Below are 9,722 nucleotides of genomic sequence, written 5' to 3'. Positions count from 1 at the left end.
GCAGCGCACGAGGCTAAGCTAAGCATTCTAGCGGCCATTGTGAAAGCACACAATAGCTTAGGTATTTTTGATCAATCTTTTGTTAATTTAGTTTTTAATTCGACTTTCACTGCGGCACATCGGCCCAGCGACTTCGTGTATAATTTAACTCACTCACTACGGCGTGTCGGCCTAGTCTTTATAAATCATTATCAAAATTAAGTTCTATCAAAATAATCCGCGAGGACTTATTATTTAAATCCTAATTTATATATGCTCAATGTATATGCTTTAAATGTATGTATATATACATGCTCCCGCTCTGCCGCTGTACTCAGCGACAGAGACTTATATACTAATAATCTAATGTGAGACTTAAGAACGACACATCAGTCGATAAGATATCATCAACGTCTTAAGACGTTAGGTAATAAACTATAAAAGTCCAACGAAACTAAGTACTTGAATCGCAACAACGTCCAGAGTAAGTTCCCCGGCATCGCGGCATCTCCCCTTCTGAACGTCACCGGCCACCAAGACGTGTTGAGTCTCCCCTACCTTCATCGCCTGAATGAACGTAACCTGGAGATCATCAAGGAAGTCAAGGACGAAATTGGAAGCGTCGACAGCATGGTAATAGCCTTCTTGTTGGGTGCTGTGTGTTGCACCATAATTTGCGTCGGAGTCACCTACCGTCGGTTCACCAAAAATATGGCATCGGCCAAGGAGATTAAGAAGGTGATCGCCAAGATAGGAACGGCCGAGGGCGGCCTTAACTTAAAAGGGGAGCAGTTAACAGAGGCCAACGACACCAGCTCCAGATGCTGACATAGCACTGAGCCGGATGTTCTTACGAGCTAACAGGGGTCAGCAAAATGCAACATAGCACCAGCCGCAGATGCTGACATAGCTCTGGGCCGGATGTTCTTGCACGACGGCAGCGCACGAGGCTAAGCTAAGCATTCTAGCGGCCATTGTGAAAGCACACAATAGCTTAGGTATTTTTGATCAATGTTTTGTTAATTTAGTTTTTAATTCGACTTTCACTGCGGCACATCGGCCCAGCGACTTCGTGTATAATTTAACTCACTCACTACGGCGTGTCGGCCTAGTGTTTTATAAATCATTATCAAAATTAAGTTCTATCAAAATAATCCGCGAGGACTTATTATTTAAATCCTAATTTATATATGCTCAATGTATATGCTTTAAATGTATGTATATATACATGCTCCCGCTCTGCCGCTGTACTCAGCGACAGAGACTTATATACTAATAATCTAATGTGAGACTTAAGAACGACACATCAGTCGATAAGATATCATCAACGTCTTAAGACGTTAGGTAATAAACTATAAAAGTCCAACAGTTCGAAAACATTGTCCATATATTAATAGCAAATCCCAAAGACAAATTCATCTTTAGAACGCACTGAGTATTCCCCGTATCCCACCAACATATAGTTCTACAGCTGCAAGACAACATTAAAACTAAGTATATCGCGGCGGTCAGGGAGTGCTCCATTACCAATTTTGGCGCGATCTGCAACAAAACAGCAAAAGGCGAAACCTGCGGTCGAGCGATACACGCTGGAATGACAGCTATCCTAAGGCCCATGATTCAAGTGGACGACGGCGTGATAATTATAAACGACAGCCCAACGTAAATCAGCGCTGACGACAGTCCAGACATCAAAATCGATGGCAACTTTAAATGTTAAAGAAAAGGCCAGTTGTATCGGGATCCAAATTGCTCAATATCACCATTCATGACCTAATACCACACACAACACCAATGCCACAGCAGTTGTTGCTTCCTCATCTATCAGCTCCTTAAGCTGCGACAAGCTTCGAGAAATTACAAGAATCCATCAGCAAATATAACGTAACCGGGGCGCTCACGAACTTAGTGGGGGGATAGCTAACAAACAACCCAGGCTTGTTAGGCCCGTTATATTTATAGCTACCCTCGCATGGGCATTCATTATGAACACTCGATTGTAAAACAATAAATTAATACTATCTCCGACAAATGGCCGTAAAATAATGTTGTTATTATTTGACAAATTATTACACAGCCCAAGGCCAGTAATAAAAACGCTAATTCAAGCTTTCCATTCTTATCGTCCTAAGACACTTACGTTCAGTCATAACCCAATCTGGCCAGAAGACTTATTTAGATTAAACTATAACTCGATGTGACCAGCAGCCTGCCCAGAAGACCTAATTTATATAGTTTCTAATTTATATGAAATAATATTTAGCCTTCCGTATTCTCGGGGGCTAAAACCGCCAACCTCGTACTCAGTGTGCCCCACTGTTGTAATTAACTGCGATCAATTAATTATGTATCGAGGCTATGCCGGCTGTAGCTTATTTCATATTTAATGCCAATTGCAGTTTGTAATTGGCGCTTAGAGCACTAGCTCTTACAAATAAAATATATTCAATATCCGGTAACAGCCATTAATTCATTGTACTCGTTCTTGGGATAAAATGAATAGCCAGATACCTGGAACACGTCACATAGCAACCAACCAACCAACCAACCAACTTGACTATAAGACTAAGAAGACATAATTTAAATACATGTACCAATTTTTGAAGGATTACATAAAGTAGCGCAGGTATATAAAAAAGTAATTTAAATATTTTCAAATTTAAATATTTGCTATAGGGCCTAACTAGTTGACTATTTTACAGATATATTATCTATGCAATTAGCTTCGATTAATGTTTTGCATGTGCGTGCTGTTGAAATATTGTTATTCCATGTCATCATTGATTATAATTCCTTTAATATTGTGCTTTTTGCATTTTTAAGTTTATCAAGTCGTTTAAGTAGATGGTTATTAGCGGTTTCTGCTTCCTCCAAACGTTCCAAAATCTCCCGATGCTGTAAAATACAAATAGGAAAAAAAACATAATGTTTATAATAAGGTTAATAAAATAGTTAATGGGACAACTGATACAGGAATTCTTACATACAGTTGTACAGCATTGTTTATAAGTGAAAGCTGGGAACAGTAGATGTGGGTTGGCTCCTGTGCCCACATAATGCAGGAATGCCAACTTATTTTCTACACTCATTGCAACAAAATCAACCACGCATCTATCCTATGAATATAATGACACACTATCAAACGATATCAGGGAGTGAAACATCAAGGGTATAAAACAAATGAGAGTAACACACTATGAATACTATGTATGCCATTTTTTTAATAACGGGGAAACTCAAACCCTAGCAGACTACTCTGCCACGCTTTTGATTTTAACACCGCAGAAGTCGCTAGGGGCTCATATTTTAGTACAAAACAACAAAGGGGCCACTGAGAGATTGCAAAATGTGACTTACTGTCTACTTTCTAAAACCCTGAACCCGTTGATAATTGGTGAAAAGAGTATAAAAGGTTTGTGAAAATATACTTAACAAGCAGACCAAAGTATCTTCTAGCCCATATATAAGTTAATGCATTTGGCTAGCTATAAGTCAATTCCGACTAGATTCACAATTAGAACTCCTTTCTGTATGATCAACTTCGCATGCGCGGCTACAACAGTACAGCCGCGCGTCAGAAACAAAGTTGTCATCTGCGCTTCCATGCACTGGTTGTCTGAAATACAATTCGCTTGGACTTAATGCTCTATCAGCGAATATATGTTACATGTCTAGGTTTGCCTTAAGAACATTTTTATACCTAGCTTACGTTTAACTTAAACAATAAATCAGTCACTAAACGGCTTGTAACTTTTATAGCCTAGTGACCCTTCAAAATGTAACATTTTTTACGTGTGTTTAAAAACCAACAAACGTAACATACAATGATATCCTTATGAAAAATGGTGAACAAAAGGATTTAGTAGCCGGGTTAGACAAAGATTCTGTGAACCAAGGCCAGTTTAAAAAAAAAAAAAAAACAAGTAAACGTGACAATAAATGCTCCGTTTGGCGATTCCAATATAAAGCCCCTACTCGTGTTTACGGTTATTACTGCACTTTCCAGTTAGGCCCAAACGTTTGATTACAAATTACAAGAAATGAAAAAAGTAAAGCTCCTAACACATTCCGCACCTGTGGTAATAATAATCAAAGATGCTGAAAAAATGCACAGGACATAGAATGTCACGAGACATTCTATGCTGATTCGGTGCTGTCTTCGTAGCATTATTATTTTTACCGAATCCTTCCTGAGTTTTTTGAAAAATGATTGATTACGCAGCATGTACGATAAATTATTTGTCCAACTTGGTTAAATAATAATCCAGAGGCGAGAGCGAGAATTTTTCTTTTTTCCTCTCCAATCGAACGCAATCCCCGCAGAATTTTAATGAATTATTCATAAAAATAAAAACCCAATCAAACAAAGTTGATACGCAAAATTATAGATCACTTTTTGAATGTTTCGTATAATTTCGTTACTAAAAATTTTTTAGCAACACAACGACTTTCAGTATCAAATCTAACGGGGCTTTTCCAGCAAAGCCCAAAATTCTGTTCTCTTATGCACATTACGCTTTGCATTCGTATTTTATTCCATCGTGTGAGTTGCTAAAACTACATTTTCGATTTGACGAGTGTTAAAAGTAATATTTTTATAGTTTCGTATAATTTCGTTACGCACCTTCTAACACAAAATTAAATTTTAAAGCTATTAACAGACTTGACTTTATGTACCCCTATTACCAAATTAAATACAAACACGATAATACAATGAACGCAATGAAGGAGATATTAGGTGAACGTACGCTTCTCACAAATAAGACAATCGATAGCATATTGTCTGCTTCTCACATCCCCTCGTCAACCGATGGACATTGACAGTTCAACAGCCTCAACAAGTAAGAGGTTCTAGTCGGGAGCTCCCGACTAGGGGATACCCTGAACCCTCTTATTCCAACACCAAATAAATTAATAAAAATAAAGTTCCCTTGGCAGGGCTCGAATTTGCAACTGACCGCATTACTTACTGTCGACTCTACTCAACAGCCACACCAGCAAAAAAAAAATAATAATACTTTCCCCGGTAGGGCTCGAACTCGCGACAGACCGCACCACTTGCTATGCCTCTACTCAGCAGCCACACCAACAATTAAGTACTTATGATAAAAAAAAGGAACTAAAATAACATTACAAAAAAAAGATGCAATTACCATGCTATTAGAATGCGAAGCAGACGCGCATGAATGTGTGTGTGTACATGTATACAGAAATTCTTAATGGTGCTGCCCCATTCAATTGCGCAGTTGCATACAACTTTGGTTTTTCTTAACCGATCTTTATGAAATTTCTACAGTATATCTTATTGTACCAAAAAAAAATCAATTGCATTTAAATTGTGGTTTAAATTCGTTGGTAATAAAAGTTGGTTTATTAACTTGATTTATAGCTCTAAGGTGGTAGCGGGGAGGTGGCGATAGGTATGAAATAAAATATACTTGAAATATCTGCAATATTCTAGAAGCAACATATCATGTTTGGTGGCTCTAGCTCTTATTATTTACCCAATTTGCTAAAAAAAACAGGATGTCGATATCGATTTTTATCGATTGCTTGGAAACGGAATAGAATGTTACTAATGGAAATGCAGAATTTGGTGCTCGCTGTTACCCTTGCAAAAATGAATATCATAAGCCCATATATATTAGATCACGCAGATTTGACATCTGTTTGGGTCGATGAACCCACAGGTACTTCAATAGCTGACCTTATGTCCGTTGCGTCCGTGAAAGTATTTCAATCTGTTTATCCCCTTCACTTTATCATTAAGTTCCCGAAAATCAAAATGGCTTGCAGAAAGGTGATGCTGTATCCAGTTGCACATGAGAATGCTGTGCTACAAATTGACGACAACATTATAGCTGAGTGCGGAGATCAAGTGCTTGCCCTTAAGAATTGCACTTCCACGCCGGGAGGAACCTTTTGTCAACTTTCACCGACCAGCTCTTGTGCCAGAGAGCTGCATGCTGGTGGCTTGGCAAACTGCCAAATGCAGCCGAGTCACTTAGACCCGATCACATGGGTGGATGACGGAATTCTTATCATCAATAACCGGCCTTCTAAAGTTTGCGTTGACAACCGTACTTTGACTTGGGTTCACGGAACGAATCTAATCACGTTCAATAATTCGGCTCTGATCAACGAAACTAAGTACTTGAATCGCAACAACGTCCAGAGTAAGTTCCCCGGCATCGCGGCATCTCCCCTTCTGAACGTCACCGGCCACCAAGACGTGTTGAGTCTCCCCTACCTTCATCGCCTGAATGAACGTAACCTGGAGATCATCAAGGAAGTCAAGGACGAAATTGAAAGCGTCGACAGCGTGGTAATAGCCTTCTTGTTGGGTGCTGTGTGTTGCACCATAATTTGCGTCGGAGTCACCTACCGTCGGTTCACCAAAAATATGGCATCGGCCAAGGAGATTAAGAAGGTGATCGCCAAGATAGGAACGGCCGAGGGCGGCCTTAACTTAAAAGGGGAGCAGTTAACAGAGGCCAACGACACCAGCTCCAGATGCTGACATAGCACTGAGCCGGATGTTCTTACGAGCTAACAGGGGTCAGCAAAATGCAACATAGCACCAGCCGCAGATGCTGACATAGCTCTGGGCCGGATGTTCTTGCACGACGGCAGCGCACGAGGCTAAGCTAAGCATTCTAGCGGCCGTTGTGAAAGCACACAATAGCTTAGGTATTTTTGATCAATCTTTTGTTAATTTAGTTTTTAATTCGACTTTCACTGCGGCACATCGGCCCAGCGACTTCGTGTATAATTTAACTCACTCACTACGGCGTTTCGGCCTAGTGTTTTATAAATAATTATCAAAATTAAGTTCTATCAAAATAATCCGCGAGGACTTATTATTTAAATCCTAATTTATATATGCTCAATGTATATGCTTTAAATGTATGTATATATACATGCTCCCGCTCTGCCGCTGTACTCAGCGACAGAGACTTATATACTAATAATCTAATGTGAGACTTAAGAACGACACATAAGTCGATAAGAAATCATCAACGTCTTAAGACGTTAGGTAATAAACTATTAAAGTCCAACAGTTCGAAAACATTGTCCATATATTAATAGCAAATCCCAAAGACAAATTCATCTTTAGAACGCACTGAGTATTCCCCGTATCCCACCAACATATAGTTCTACAGCTGCAAGACAACATTAAAACTAAGTATATCGCGGCGGTCAGGGAGTGCTCCATTACCAATTTTGGCGCGATCTGCAACAAAACAGCAAAAGGCGAAACCTGCGGTCGAGCGATACACGCTGGAATGACAGCTATCCTAAGGCCCATGATTCAAGTGGACGACGGCGTGATAATTATAAACGACAGCCCAACGTAAATCAGCGCTGACGACAGTCCAGACATCAAAATCGATGGCAACTTTAAATGTTAAAGAAAAGGCCAGTTGTATCGGGATCCAAATTGCTCAATATCACCATTCATGACCTAATACCACACACAACACCAATGCCACAGCAGTTGTTGCTTCCTCATCTATCAGCTCCTTAAGCTGCGACAAGCTTCGAGAAATTACATGAATCCATCAGCAAATATAACGTAACCGGGGCGCTCACGAACTTAGTGGGGGGATAGCTAACAAACAACCCAGGCTTGTTAGGCCCGTTATATTTATAGCTACCCTCGCATGGGCATTCATTATGAACACTCGATTGTAAAACAATAAATTAATACTATCTCCGACAAATGGCCGTAAAATAATGTTGTTATTATTTGACAAATTATTACACAGCCCAAGACCAGTAATAAAAACGCTAATTCAAGCTTTCCATTCTTATCGTCCTAAGACACTTACGTTCAGTCATAACCCAGATTGGGTCAGAAGACTTATTTAGATTAAACTATAACTCGATGTGACCAGCAGCCTGCCCAGAACACCTAATTTATATAGTTTCCAATTTATATGAAATAATATTTAGCCTTCCGTATTCTCGGGGGCTAAAACCGCCAACCTCGTACTCAGTGTGCCCAACTGTTGTAATTAACTGCGATCAATTAATTATGTATCGAGGCTATGCCGGCTGTAGCTTATTTCATATTTAATGCCAATTGCAGTTTGTAATTGTCGCTTAGAGCACTAGCTCTTACAAATTAAACATATTCAATATCCGGTAACAGTCATTAATTCATTGTACTCGTTCTTGGGATAAAATGAATAGCCAGATACCTGGAACACGTCACATAGCAACCAACCAACCAACCAACCAACTTGACTATAAGACTAAGAAGACATAATTTAAATACATGTACCAATTTTTGAAGGATTACATAAAGTAGCGCAAGTATATAAAAAAGTAATTTAAATATTTTCAAATTTAAATATTTGCTATAGGGCCTAACTAGTTGACTATTTTAAAGATATATTATCTATGCAATTAGCTTCGATTAATGTTTTGCATGTGCGTGCTGTTGAAATATTGTTATTCCATGTCATCATCATTGATTATAATTCCTTTAATATTGTGCTTTTTGCATTTTTAAGTTTATCAAGTCGTTTAAGTAGATGGTTATTAGCGGTTTCTGCTTCCTCCAAACGTTCCAAAATCTCCCGATGCTGTAAAATACAAATAGGAAAAAAAACATAATGTATATAATAAGGTTAATAAAATAATTAATGAGACAACTGATACAGGAATTCTTACATACAGTTATACAGCATTGTTTATAAGTGAAAGCTGGGAACAGTAGATGTGGGTTGGCTCCTGTGCCCACATAATGCAGGAATGCCAACCCCTGTATTGTGATTAAATATCGGCTGAATCTTATTTTCTACACTCATTGCAACAAAATCAACCACGCATCTATCCTATGAATATAATGACACACTATCAAACGATATCAGGGAGTGAAACATCAAGGGTATAAAACAAATGAGAGTAACACACTATGAATACTATGTATGCCATTTTTTTAATAACGGGGAAACTCAAACCCTAGCAGACTACTCTGCCACGCTTTTGATTTTAACACCGCAGAAGTCGCTAGGGGCTCATATTTTAGTACAAAACAACAAAGGGGCCACTGAGAGATTGCAAAATGTGACTTACTGTCTACTTTCTAAAACCCTGAACCCGTTGATAATTGGTGAAAAGAGTATAAAAGGTTTGTGAAAATATACTTAACAAGCAGACCAAAGTATCTTCTAGCCCATATATAAGTTAATGCATTTGGCTAGCTATAAGTCAATTCCGACTAGATTCACAATTAGAACTCCTTTCTGTATGATCAACTTCGCATGCGCGGCTACAACAGTACAGCCGCGCGTCAGAAACAAAGTTGTCATCTGCGCTTCCATGCACTGGTTGTCTGAAATACAATCCGCTTGGACTTAATGCTCTATCAGCGAATATATGTTACATGTCTAGGTTTGCCTTAAGAACATTTTTATACCTAGCTTACGTTTAACTTAAACAATAAATCAGTCACTAAACGGCTTGTAACTTTTATAGCCTAGTGACCCTTCAAAATTTAACATTTTTTACGTGTGTTTAAAAACCAACAAACGTAACATACAATGATATCCTTATGAAAAATGGTGAACAAAAGGATTTAGTAGCCGGGTTAGACAAAGATTCTGTGAACCAAGGCCAGTTTAAAAAAAAAAAAAACAAGTAAACGTGACAATAAATGCTCCGTTTGGCGATTCCAATATAAAGCCCCTACTCGTGTTTACGGTTATTACTGCACTTTCCAGTTAGGCCCAAAC

The 9,722-nt window shown here is 38.8% G+C and overlaps 1 protein-coding gene across 1 annotated transcript in view; it reads right to left on the bottom strand.

Moving 5' to 3' along the window:
* Positions 1-2,430: 2,430 nt before the first annotated feature.
* The window catches only part of LOC6635287 (leucine-rich repeat flightless-interacting protein 2), an 82,524-nt gene continuing 75,232 nt past the window's right edge, over positions 2,431-9,722 (bottom strand). The window contains exons 8-9 of the mRNA XM_032433413.2: positions 4,604-8,570; positions 2,431-2,874 (exon numbers count right to left, since the gene is read on the bottom strand). The gene's annotated coding sequence lies outside the window, so the exon portion shown is untranslated. The remainder of the gene's footprint in view (positions 2,875-4,603; positions 8,571-9,722) is intronic.

Source organism: Drosophila virilis, unplaced genomic scaffold (genome assembly GCF_030788295.1).
Source record: "Drosophila virilis strain 15010-1051.87 unplaced genomic scaffold, Dvir_AGI_RSII-ME tig00001758, whole genome shotgun sequence".
NCBI lineage: Eukaryota > Metazoa > Arthropoda > Insecta > Diptera > Drosophilidae > Drosophila > Drosophila virilis.
Note: the sequence above shows the minus strand (reverse complement) of the source record. Positions and strands in the feature narration are given on the sequence as shown.